The following is a 14,511-nucleotide window of genomic DNA, read 5'->3' as shown; positions in this document are numbered from 1 at the left end:
ACAAAAGAGAAAATCGATGGAGAGAATCGATCATCGCAGTTAGGCCCTTATGATTCTGAACGCTAGAGATTATCTTAGTACCAACCGGTGGAAACAAACGATTTTAAATTGGATCACTACTTGGCTAGCCTATTGGTCCCAAGTAAATCGATTAATGTACCCCATTCTAGTCGAAACTAGTACTACACTATGTTTGTTTTGATTCGCTATGAAAGTTTGACAGATAAAATGAGGGGTTCGTGGAATTTCTTTTGTTTCGAGGGGTGCATCGATTAGCTTGGGACCGAAGATAATACCAGAGCTGAGCCAAAAGGTTGAGCACGTTTCTTCGGGACCTTCTGGTCTTAGAGTTACCTCTATGTCAGTATCGTTGCTAATGCAAAGACATTTGATTTTCACTGTCGAAAAAAGAGTGCCCATATTGTTTAATTTTAGTATTTTACATTACCCTACCCATGCATAATAAAAATGAACGTTTATCTTAGGATTTTATCTAAATCTAAATAATATTGGTATGTAGTTAATCCGCAAGCAAAACGCACCACTTAGCAATTATGAGTGTATACCATTATAAGAAAGAACTTAAGTGAGTGTCTTTTACCCAAATATATCTACATTAAATTTAGAATTGTGGCTTTACAAAATCCAAACAAAACAAAAACCGTATCAACATCTTTCATTCCATTAATTTCTTGAAATCCCAACAAACAATCGCCTGATGAAGAAACGACCTCTTGACGATTTTACTCAACTGCACGCTTAATAATTCTGTTTGAGGCTTTATGCACACAAATCTGGAGAATTTGTTCAACCACAACATTGAATTACTTGGTGTTGTATAAGGTATGTAGAGAAGTTTTTATTCGGCTTACATGAGTTGTAATAAAGCTTATTCGATCATTTTTTTTTATTATTCAGCGTTCATTAGACATCATTGCTACTTTAAACAGTGATTTTTGTATAAATACGTGATTCTCATGTGAAGTAACGTTTATTATAGATTTATGAAACGATTATTCAACCGAGAGGGGCGACACATCTAAATCTCAATTCTAGATACTCAAAAAATCTCACACTAGCGAATCAATCTTCGAAAAATCATCTTTCATTTCTCGCATCTACTTGCATCGCGCTTCATCTTTTTGCAGGAAACCTTCAAATCGACATAAATCTTCCTTCTATCTACTCAGCGTGCGTGCAGCTAGCCACAGCAAAATACAATTTTTTCTGCGTCGTAGATAGAGTCCCCCCCCTAGATAACGTTATAGGAAAGCATGATTTACGCAAATTGTGCTCGTCAACTCGAAAACAACGAAATCATTTTTTAATTGTCCATTGCGGGAAAGTAAGAATGGTTTTGAAGGCATTACATTTATTGCCACCTTGCCGCATTTAATTTTAAATGATTGGAACTTAAGCTTTGTTATATGTTATGGATCACCAGCGCTGCTGATGATGTCAGCAGATTCAAGAACTGGATCGCATTGCAGGGGGTTGGTTGTTTCTCTACACGCTAACTTGAAAGTACTAATTAATGAGTAAAAAAAGACCCATTTTGAAGAAAAGTGGCTTAACTCATTAATGATTAAACAATTTTACCCATTAATGAGTATCTGTTACCCATTAATGATTAACAATTACTCATTAATGGGTAACAGATACTCATTAATGCACGGGAAAAAATCCGATCTCCGAAATGAGAAAAATGACTCATGATTTCATGAACACAGCGTATTTTCATGTTATGAAAATACACCATGAATAATATTCATGATATCATGAGCAACTTTTGCGTAACGCAGCAAATATTCCTAAAATCATGAATCATCCGAGTTGAAATCATGAGCTAAATTCATGGGTTTAACTTTTAACCAAAAAATGCAAAAAGAATAAAATAAAGCATCAGACTGGATTCGAACGCTTGTAGCGGTCTTGATTCCACTGCATTATGAAATCATGAATTTCCATGACGAAATCATGAATCATTGTTACGATTTCATGGGATGGCAAGTTTTTTCATTTCATGATTTTTTATTCATGAAAATGGAATCGGATTTTTTCCCGTGTGGGTAAAAAATTTACTCATTTAATGAGTTAAGCCACTTTTCTTCAAAATGGGTCTTTTTCAACCATTAATGGGTACTTTCAAGTTAGCGTGTATAGGATTGTTTTCATTATTTCATCTTTTGCCATCATTTGGATGGCAGATGTTAAGAAAATTTATTAAATACATACACACGTCGTCGCTGCATGGGATTCGAACCAACCCAAGTAACCAAAAGTTCCGCATTCAACACTTCCAAGTTCCATAAAGTTCAAATAAAGTTCCGACAGAACTTTCTAGTTTCATAAAGTTCAAATAAAGTTCCGACAGAACTTTCAAGTTCCATAAAGTTCAAATAAATTTCCGACAGAACTTTCAAGCCACATGCACAGCAAAAAATAATTTTGATATCACGTCAAAGTGTATGCACTACAATCATGTCGAAAATATGGTGTAATATTACTTGCTAAAAAGGACAAAATTATCATTAATACAATGCATGAACTGACATTACGCTGCTTTTACTGCATTTGTTTATTTATGTGGTCATAAAAATTACATGAAATTTTCGACATGATTGTAGTGCATCCACTTTGATGTGATATCAAAATTATTTTTTTGCTGTGTGAAGCAATCCGCACAAACCTTTTTTTGTAACAAAATATAATGTACGTAAATATGAAATAATCAGTGGCCCGAATAAATCATAATTCTTATATTTATGCAACATTCTATCCAAAAATAAAAAATAAATTAAAAAGTAATTTCCTGGACTCGAACCCGTGTATTCGGCATGTGATCTACGATTGCTAACCACTGCGCCACAAGTGTGATGGAATACCATGCGGGCAAACACCAATTTAAATTCATCAAGGTGTTGTGTTTCGTATTCAAGTCAGTCAGCTGGCTCAGAAAACTCCAACAATAGGCGGGACAACAGCTCACTTTAATATATTTCAGATGACGTAGTGGTTCGTGCTGAGACTCTCACGCAGAAGGACTGGGTTTAGTTCTTCCGACAGCTCCATTACTACTACTAATGCTGATAAATCAATACACATTAATACCTGCCTTTAGGAATAACTTTCATAAAAGTGCGAACTAAATATAGAATTGTTGGTGTAGAGGACAAAAACCTTTTTTAATTTATTTTCTAAAAGTTCCGTTCTAGTTCCGCCAGAGGCTGCTTAGAATGCTCTTCAATTATGGTACCGGAACTTTCAAGTTCTTATAACGACTTAAAAATGAGGCTGCTTAGAATTCTATAGACCACCTTCAACCAAGGTGCTTAAGCCATAAATAGCCTTTTATCAGAACTTTTGGTTACTTGGGAAGTATCTTCCGATCACCAGCCACTTTCCTTGCCATCTGCCATCCCCTTCAAGGTCATATGGAATTGATTATTTCATTCATCGTTGTTTAACGTAAGACCAATGTTACCTCTTCACTTCTTCAAATTCCAAGGAAAGGATGCTGGTTTATTTTTTAAACAAGATAAATGAACTCGTTATCTTGAGTGATGCAATTGATGATTTCGATTTAAATTAATTAAGCGTAGAACACAAATAAAAAGGGTTGAGCTGGGAATTGAACTCACGATCTTCTACTTGGAAAGCGGAAACGGTAACTGATTTCGTCGTGTTGTTAGGTTAAACTAGAGATTGTCTATTATAAAGCTGGGTTTCGACTAAGCAAGTCAAATTATCAACTCAGTTGAAAAGTTGAGCCTGGTTCAACTTTTTTCAATTCAAGTGAGTTGATCAAGTCAGTTGAATGGCATAGTTTACACGTTCAATTCGCATTCAAGTCAGTTGAATTCAACTGACTTGATCAATTGACTTGCCCTGTATAAACCCAGCTTAAGAGAAGAGCTGAGCTGCCTGGTTGGTTTTGAGCAGACCCCCTTTACTCTTCGGAATGTATAGATACCGATTACAGCGCCAAATGGTTTGTGATGAGACAACTATCTATCAATGAGTAAAGGCTTTATAATAGTGCACACGACTCACCTTTCTCGACTAGTTACTTCAGCTTTATAAAAGAGCAAAGTAAAAGCTGTAAAACTGCACACGTCTAAAAATAAACCAAGTTAACTATAAAAATGCTTTCAAAGTAGCGCTAATACAGTTAATTAACTGAGTACAGGTTGTTTAGTTGCTGAAAAAAAACTTTTGATGTTTATGTTATTCAGCAAGAGTGATTGGTTGTGTAGAAGCCATCAAATGAGTAACATATTCACTTTATTAGCTTTGTTTTGCAGCTACAAGTTGAAAGTTGATTAGTATGTGTATAAAAGTGACATTAGCCTTTATTGGCTGTTGTTATTCAGTGCAACTGACAAATTTAATAATGGTTGTGAAAAAGTTGAGTAAACGCTTTCCAAAACTATTTTGCTAGCTTACGCTTGTAGCTGTATTTGCAGTTTTTTTCAGCCACTTTACAGCACAACGCTGGAAAGTTGGCTTATAAAGCTGAAAATGTTAGTTGGGTAGGTCTACTTTCAGGAATTGACCATTTTCCCGGCGAATCCGAATTTCCGCAAAGCCAACTCTCACGGGTTCTTCCGTCCCGACTAGCCAACCACAGGTCCAATCGAATCCCTGTCTATTTCGTTTAAAAGTAGATATTCATACCTTTTAAATAGTGACTCAAACTTAAAATTGGGCAACCAAATTTGCGAGTCATGTCATTTTCGGGTCATTTACCTGTTCTGAATAAAAGTAGATAGCCATAGCTTTCGAATGGTGGCTGAATTATAACGATCATTGGATTGTTGATAACCAGCCATGTCAATCATGAATCGACACGCATTTTGCAGCCTTGGTACTTTGAGGAAGTTTTGATGGCTTGGGGTTATGACAGTTAAAGTAGGACGAGGTTTCTAAAAATGTATGCAATTTTATTACAATGTAATATTTTTCAAGCAAAATAGATGTTGACAGGTTTAAAGATTGACGTATAATAATTGTATGTCCATCGTATATTTATTTTTAAATAAATAAGTTGCCTTAGTTCCTCCGCTACTGGCTCACCAACCCTATGTGCTTATTGTTAACCATAAACTACACACTACGAAAAATTCGTGTAAATTTCGGTTCCCTGAGACTGACACATGTATGCGGCCCTCTTGACATAAGAATCAGTTAAAAGAAATGAGAAAATCAATTCAATAAAACGTTCTCTTCGTCGAGTCTTTCAGCGTGAGAAGCATGGATGCTAACCATTTACACCAGGCCAGTATTCAGTTAAACAACGTGAATGCAAAATCAGTAATCAAATTGATTTAATTGATAGCAGGATTAATTTTCCGTTTGATTCAACAGTGTAACATTGTGCTCTCATTTTTGCTGTGTTAACCGTTAAGTCAACCAAAATGAGATCAACTGGAGTATTTAAAATAAGTTACATCATAACAGCAAATTTTGATTTCAATTTGATCTTCAGCTTTGCTCGGGTAGACGGCACCACCCACCTAAGTCAAATGATCCACAAAATGCGACATGTTGTGGATTCCATGCACACTTAGAAATAACTAATTTTAAACGTGACAGAACCCATCTTTGACATAAAAGATGAGACGTAAACAAACATGTCATCTAATTAGTGCATTAAGTGCTCCGAAACTGAAAAGTTCGTTGCTCGACGAAAAGTACGTTTGATTGAGCTATATTTGGGGTCTGTTATGACTGAAATTTATGCCAAAATTGACGCTCGTATATGTCACTCTCAGAGCACCTAAAATTACATGAATTTTTCTAAGTGTGTGTCCTAATGTGAAGGTTTTGTTTATTTGACACACACTTAGAATAAAACATGTAAATTTAGGTGCTCTGGGAATGACATATACGAGCGTCAAACTCGAAATAAAATTGAGTCATAACATACGTAAAATTCAGCTCAATCAAACTTATGATTCAGTCTGGAAGCACTTAACTTTACATGTAATGTTTGTTTACGTCTCATCCTTTACGTCAAGAATGGATTCCGTCACGTTTAAAATTACACTTAGAAATACCTAATTTTACACGTGATGGAATCCATCTTTGACATAAAGGATGAAGACGTAAACAAACATGTCATGTAAAATTAAGTGCTCCGAGACTGAAAAGTTAGTTACTCGATGAAAAGTACGTATGATTGAACTGAATTTCGCGTCTATTGTGACTCGATTTTATGTCGAAATTGACGCTCGTATATGTTAGTCTCAGAGCACTTAAATTTACATCAATTTTTGCGTAGTTATTACGAAGTGTGCAGCTCTCAGCGAGATACGACTTCGAACACGGTTTTCAATAGAATTAGTCCATAATTGATGCTTATCAAATGTACCGGTAGGTTAACACTCCGAACACGATGCCTCCGAAAAACGTGTAACGGCATGTTTGCAATGGCACAACTTAGCCATTTCTTAATGAATTTCAAAAATTGTGGTACCTTTAGAATTCCTAGGGTTTCTAGATGATTTTGATTGTAAAAAACTTGAAAATAGAGTCGTCTACTTTTTTAAAAAGCGAAACGAGTTGTTACACGTTTTTTTGAAAGGTGTGTTTGTAGGGTTTTGCAAGTGGCGCAAGATCTGTAATTTAGATTAATGGGCACAAATGTTCACAATTAGCCAGAATGCAGCCATGGTTCTTATATATGGATCCTGGAGACAACGGAACGGTCCTCGAAAAATCCGGAACATCCGTAAAAATGGTCAATCCATGATCCTGATCCTAGAGCTCTGCGGTTTTTTTGAAAACATTAGGAACTGTGATATAAACAAATATTTGGGGTCGTGACATAAACATATACCTGGATGGCCATAGGACCGTCCTCCGGAAGATCCGGAACATCCGTAAAAGTGGACAATGAATCTGATCCTAGAGCTCCGTGTTTTTTTTTTACATTAGTGATATAAAAATGAAATCTTGAAAACATTAGGAACTGTGATGATAGAAATAATTTGGGCTTGTGACATAAACATGAACCTGGATGTCCATAGGACCGTCCTCCGGAAGATCCGGAACATCCGTAAAAGTGGTAAATCAACGATCCTGATCCTAGAGCTCCGTGGTTTTCTTGAAAAAATTAAGAACTTTGATGATAGAAAGAATTTAGGCTTGTGATATAAACATGAACCTGGATGTCCATTGGACCGTCTCCGAAAGATCCGGAACATCCGTGAAAGTGGAAAATTAACGAAACTGATCCTAGAGCTCCGTGGTTTTCTTGAAAACGTTAGGAATTGTGATATTAGAATGGTTTTGGGATCGTGACATAAACATGGACCCAGATGGCCATCGGAACGTCCTCCGGAAGATCCGAAAATTCCGCAGTTTTTGAAAAAAAAAACACTAAGAACTGAGATGATAGAATGAATTTGAGGTCGTGACCTATACATGGACCTTGATGGCCATGACACCGTCCTCTGGAAGATCCGGAACATCCGTGAAAGTGGAAAATTCTCGAAACTGATCCTAGAGCTCCGCAGTTTTTTTTTCCAAAAACATTAGGAACTGTGATATAAGAATGAATTTGTGATCGTGACCTAAACATGTACCTAGATAGCCATGGGACCGTCGTCCGGAAGATCAACAACATCCGTAAAATGGTCACTCCATAAAATTGAGAGGTGGAAGCATGGAGGACACGGAAACAAATCCGATTCCATTTTCATGAATAAAAAATCATGAAATGAAAAAACTTGCCATCCCATGAAATCGTAACAATGATTCATGATTTCGGGATGGAAATTCATGATTTCATAATGCAGAGGAATCAAGACCGCTAAAAGCGTTACACGTACTTGGCAACCCGTGTTCATAAACCGAACTACATAGGCATCTCTTATTCGCCTTTTGCCTTCCATCTTATACAAGTACTGATAGTCTAGTGGTCAAAGTATGGGTATAGTGATCTCAAGGTTCTTGGTTCGAATCCAGTCTGTTGTTTTATTTTATTCTTTTTACATTTTTTGGTTAAAAGTTAAACCCATGAATTTAGCTCATGATTTCAACTCGGATGATTCATGATTTTGGGAATGTTTGCTGCGTTACGCAAAAGTTGCTCATGATATCATGAATATTATTCATGGTGTATTTTCATAACATGAAAATACGCTGTGTTCATGAAATCATGAGTCATTTATCTCATTTCGGAGATCGGATTTTTTCCCGTGGAGACGACAGGCTACTGGCCCCTGATCTTCAAGAAGTTGAGGAGGAGATCGGTCGACTGAAGAACAACAAAGCAACTGGTGTAGATCAACAACCAAGTGAGCTATTAAAATACGGTGGTGAAGCAATGGCTAGAGCGCTGCACTGGGTAATTGCCAAGATTTGGGAGGAGGGGATATTACCGGAGGAGTGAAGCAAGGTGTTGTATGCCCAATCTACAAAAAGGGCGACAAGTTGGATTGCTGAAAATACCGCGCGATCACACTGCTGAGCACCGCTTACAAGGTACTCTCCCAAATTATTCGCCGCCGCCTGTCACCATTTGCAAGAGATTACTTGGGCAATACCAGCAGGAATTCATGGGTTCATATTCGCGATTCGGCAGGTTCTGCAGAAATGCTACAAATACAACTTCCTTACACATCATTTGTTCATCGATTTCAAATCCGCATACGACACAATCGATCGTGATCAGCTATGGCAGTTTATGCACGAGTACGGATTTCCAGATAAACTGACGCGATTGGTCAAGGCAACGATGGATCGAGTGATGTGTGTTGTTCGAGTATCGGGGACACTCTCGAGTCCCTTTGAATCTCAAAGGGGGTTACGGTAAGGTGAGGGACTTTCGTGTCTGCTATTCAACATCGCGTTAGAAGGTGTGATCAGAAGAGTTGGGATAGACACGAGTATCAAGACAGCTTCTTGGCTTCACCGATGACATCGACATCATGGCACGGAACTACATCAGACTGAAGGCTGAAGCTAGGTGGATTGGACTTGCCATCAACGCATTAAACACAAAATACATGAAAGGAAGAGGTTCTAGGGAAGACAATGTTAGCCTTCCACCCCGAGTTCAGCTTGACGGTGATGAAATCGAGGTGGTCGATGAGTTCGTGTATTTGGGCTCACTGGTGACCGCCGAAAATGATACCAGCAGAGAAATTCAAAGACGGATTATGGCAGGGAATCGTGCCTACTTTGGACTCCACAGGACGCTCCGGTCGAATTAAATTCGCCGCCGCACGATGTTGACTGTCTAAAAGACGCTGATTAGAGCGGTGGTCATCTACTGCCACGAGCCCGTGACTATGCTCGTGGAGGACAAGCACCAGCTGTTTGGAGAACCATCCATCGTTCACATTGCAAAAATTGGGCGACTACGGTAGGCTGGGCATGTCGTAAGAATGTCGCACGACGACGCAATGAAAATGGTTCTCTAAAGCGCCCCAACAGGAACAAGAAGAAGAGGCGCGCACCGGGCAAGGTGGATCGACCAAGTAGAAGGTGACCTGCGGACCCTTCGCAGACTACGAGGCTGGCAAAGTCTGGCCATGGATCGAGTAGAGTGGAGACGACTTCTTCGGACAGCAGAGGACAACAAGGCCTTAGCCCGATTGCAAGCCATAAAATTGATCCAAGAACGAAAAACCGTGGAACTGTGATATTAGAATGAATTTGGAGTCTTAACATAAACATGGAACCGAATGACCATTGGACAGTCCTCCGGAAGATTCGTGAAAATGAATCTGGATGGCTATTGGAACGTCCTCCAGAAGAAGTGGATCATCGATGAAACTGTGAAAAAACCGTGGTTTTTTTTCGAAAACTCTTGGAACTGGATAGAATTTAGGGTCGTGACATAAACATGGATCCGGATGGCTATGAGACTGTCCTCCAAAAGATCCGCAACATCCGTAAATTTATCATACTGTGAAACTGATCCTAGAGCTCTGAAGTTCTTTTTTAAACACTGTGATATAAGAAACCTCTGGATCACTTTTACGGATGTTCCGTATCTTCCGGAGGACGGTCCTATGGCCATCCAGGTCCGTGTTTTTTAACTTTATTATGGAGACTTTCAGCCCTGGGCTGGTTCGTCTCCGGTACGTGTTTTCTGTCATGACCCTGAATTCTTTCTTATATCGCAGTTCCACATGCTTTCGAAAAATCCGTAGAACTTTAGGATCAGTTTCAAAGATTGACCATTTTTAAAGATGTTCTAGATCTTGCGGAGGATGGTCCCATAACCTTCTAGGTACATGTTTATGTCACGACCGCAAATTAATTTATATATGACAGTTCCAAGTGATTTCGAAAAAACCGTGGAGCTCTAGGGTCAGTTTCATACAATGACCACTTTTACGGAATTTTCGGATCTTCCGGAGGACGTTCCGATGGCCATCTGGGTTCATGTTTATGCCACGATCCCAAATTCATTCTAATATCGCAGTTCCTAACGTTTTCACGAAAACCACGGAGCTCTCGGATCAGTTTCGAGAATTTCCACTTTCACGGATGTTCCGGATCTTTCGGAGGACGGTCCCATACCCATAAAGGTCCATGTTTATGTCACGACCCTAAATTCATTCTATCATCTCAGTTCTTAGTGTTTTTTTCAAAAACTGCGGATCTCTAGGATCATTTTCATTGCTTGACCACTTTCGCGGATGTTCTGGATCCTCCGGAGGACGGTCCTATGGACATCCAGGTTCATGTTTATGTCACAAGCCCAAATTCTTTCTATCATCACAGTTCCTAATGTTTATAAAAAAAAAACGCGGAGCTCTAGGATCAGGATCGTGGATTTACAACTTTCACGGATGTTCCGGATCTTCCGCTGGACGGTCCGATGGCCATCTTGGTCCATGACCCAAATTCATTCTTATATCACAGATCCTAATGTTAAAAAAATACACAGAGCTCTAGGATCAGATTCATGGATTGTCCACTTTTACGGATGTTCCGGATCTTCCGGAGGACGGTCCCATGGCCATCCAGGGACATGTTTATGTCACGACCCCAAATATTTGTTTATATCACAGTTCCTAATGTTTTCAAAAAAACCGCAGAGCTCTAGGATCAGGATTATGGATTGACCATTTTTACGGATGTTCCGGATTTTTCAAGGACCGTTCCGTTGTCTCCAGGATCCATATATAAGAACCATGACTGTATTCTGGCTAATTGTGAACATTTGTGCCCATTAATCTAAATTACAGATCTTGCGCCACTTGCAAAACCCTACAAACACACCTTTCAAAAAAACGTGTAACAACTCTTTTCGCTTTTTAAAAAAGTAGACGACTCTATTTTCAAGTTTTCTGCAATCAAAATCATCTAGAAACCCTAGGAATTCTAAAGGTACCACAATTTTTGAAATTCATTAAGAAATGGCTAAGTTGTGCCATTGCAAACTTGCCGTTACACGTTTTTCGGAGGCTTCGTAGCCGGCGTAAAGTTTTTACCCACCGTATTCGGAGTGTTAATCAATCCAAATTGGTCATTCACTGCTCTGCCGTAATGCGCGTAAGTTTCCCACGACCAATAATGATTGCATAGAACATGGGACAGTTATGCATATAACGGCAGTAGCTGTATGGTAAGTGAATGAACAGATCGGGAAAACACACTTATAAATGACCACACACTTATTCGAACAGGTACCCTGCGCCTCCATTGAAATGCGATAGCCGATGGAGGCACATATGTACATACTTAAGCTTATTTGAGTGAGGTGGAACTGGAGACTTCAATAGAAAGTGACGAACCTGAACGTAAGGAAACGTGATGCGCGAATTACTCAGGCCTATTCTGCGCAGTGAGTGAGATGAGGTGACTCTGGTGACATTATGGTGACGTGAATTTTTTATTTGATTGGCACGGACAATCACGTCACCACAGAGTGACAGATAGTCATCTCCCCCAATCGCCACGCAGAAAAGGTCTCACAGTTCGAAAAAGTAGTGTAAATTTCTGTCACTATGATGCACATAAATGGAGCGTCACATATCATACAAATTCACAATACAGATCGTGTAAATTTTTAAGACATTTAATGAAATATTCTAAATATTGTATGCAGCCATCCATCTTTCTAAGCAATATTTCTTGCATGTTGCTAGTTTCCTCAAAAATGAAGTTTACATGCTTCAATTTTAGCATGCATGGGTATTTACATCAACATTAAAATTCATAATTTTTTGGTGTGTAGCTATATGTGTAGCTCAAAATCAGTCAAATGATGCAAAAGTGCTTATCAATAGACATGACGCTCACGCTAATCTGTTCCCACTATCTAGTATTAGCTCCAGGCTTGCTTCCACTCACTTGCTATAAAAACATGATTTTCTGAATTTTGAAATCATTAGATGTTATAATCATATTTTGTACTTGTTAGATACAAGAAGAGGTTGAAAGGCAAGTATTTGACACATTGAACCTGTCAAATTTGCTTTCAGATAGTCACAATCAGCGATTTTACGACTCGCGAGCGCTCACTCTGAGTGAACGCTCACGAATCATAAAATCGCTTATTGTAACACTCTGGTAGCGAAATTGACAGGTTTTATGAGTCAAACACTTGCCTTTCATCCTTTTGTTGTATCTGGTCACCAAGATCATTTTGATATGTTATGACCTAAAGAATCGTATTCAATTATTGTGATATTCTCATTCATTCTAATTAATCAAATTTGATGAATTCATGAAGTTTTTCTTGTATGAACTTTTTAATTTTAATTTGCTCCACTTGGATTTACCTTTATAAATTGTCTTATGATATAAGGTCATATCAGAAAATATTAAACAAATTTTACGTTGGAATGAAGAGAAATTCACATTTTATATTTTTATTCTTGAAAACATTTAACATTGTATTAGTGTATATATTTTTTACAGTCCAATCCACTTCTTCTAAGACACAATTATTTTGGTACAAAAAAGGTTTTAGAGTTAGTATTTTTTGAAAAATTCATATGTGAAAACACATACGCCCTTCTCTAAAATTAGTCAAAATGGTCTCGGGATTGTGGAAATCTCATATAGCTGTAGTATAAAGTTTCATTCAGATCGGAAAGAGTCGGGCCAGATTTTTCTGGCAGATTTCACCTGAAAATACTCTGTTGATAATGGGTACAATGTAATCATGCTGGTTGTGAAATAAAGTAATCATTTTATTAATTAATTTATAGGATTTCATAATGAGAGTTTCAGTAAATATAATTTCCCTTAGATTCAATATTGAATACTAATCAAATTAGATGGACGAAAAAAATAAATTTGTTTATCAAAATCTATTTAAGCTGGTTTGCTGGAAAAAATGTTACCGAATATTTCCCATCTAAGGAATGTTCTAGCCAGACTTACCCGGTATCATATGCAAGATAGTACAAAAGTAATGTTTCCCTAGGCTGAACAGCAAATAATTTAGTTTTTACAAGAATTAACTAGGTAAATAACCCAAAGCCAGAAGATGCAGCAAGCTTTGGAATGGAAAGTAATGGAAGGGAGAGACCATGAATAAACTTAAAATTAATTTGCCTTTATTTCAATTCAGTTAATAACAGTCAGTGTCTTTAAGTTTTGTAACCCAAAAAAGTAATAATAATTATGTCTGGTGAAGTATAAGCGGCACGCCATACAGACGATGAGCATAGAGAACTCACTATCGGCGAGTCTAATTCGTTGGGATTGGGGTAGATGGGCACGAAGCGTGCTGGCGCCAGTGGTGTAGTGGTAAACGTGACTGCTTTCTCATCCCACAATGGTTCTGGGTTCAATCACAGCCGAGGTCAGTGGGATTTTTCTGAGGCATAAAAATCTCTGGTCACGTCTTCCTTCGGAAAGGAAGTAAACCCGTAGGTCCCGGGCCATGTGTGTTGAATGCGTGCGATATCCTATGCAGGTGCGGAAGCTGCCTTCCTGCACATTCGATTGCCATCAATGGATGGCGATCGATGTCCGTCGGTGATTTGCTCTATATTGCGGAACAGAGACCGACGTTAAATAAAATGAATGGGCACCAAGCGTGGATTTGAGCCATTGGGCGCTTGGTCTAGGAGTCTTGGAGTGGTTACCACTGGTAGCACGCAGTTTAATGTGCAAAGCGGTGATTCCCACATCCTGTGCTGAATGGCAACATAACGGCATAGAACGAAACCTCTTCAAGATCAGCATTGGCTTCATTCCATCGGTAATGGTTTCTTTCTAGACTGGTGAGCTCCGAATACAATCTCACCTCTGAGGGACCTGCGGATCCTGCGCTTCTTTTTAATCGGTTTTATTCTTGTAGGAACCTTAAAATTTATCTATTTTGTTTTTCTAATGTCGTTTTCGTTTTTGCGGTGTAGCACTGGTGTAGTGTAAGCAGGAATAAGTGCGAGTCTTTGACAGCTCAACATCATTTGTTTGTAAACAAAGGTGCATCCTATATCTACACCCTAAAATATTTCGGTGTACGGCAGTGTAGCACCGGTGTAGCTACACCGCAAAAACGAAAACGACATAAGGGAACTGTAAAAC

This window comes from Ochlerotatus camptorhynchus, unplaced genomic scaffold, assembly GCF_037179485.1.
Source record: "Ochlerotatus camptorhynchus isolate MF236.1 unplaced genomic scaffold, CSIRO-AGI_Acam_v1.1 ptg000367l, whole genome shotgun sequence".
NCBI classification, from domain to species: domain Eukaryota; kingdom Metazoa; phylum Arthropoda; class Insecta; order Diptera; family Culicidae; genus Ochlerotatus; species Ochlerotatus camptorhynchus.
Note: the sequence above shows the minus strand (reverse complement) of the source record.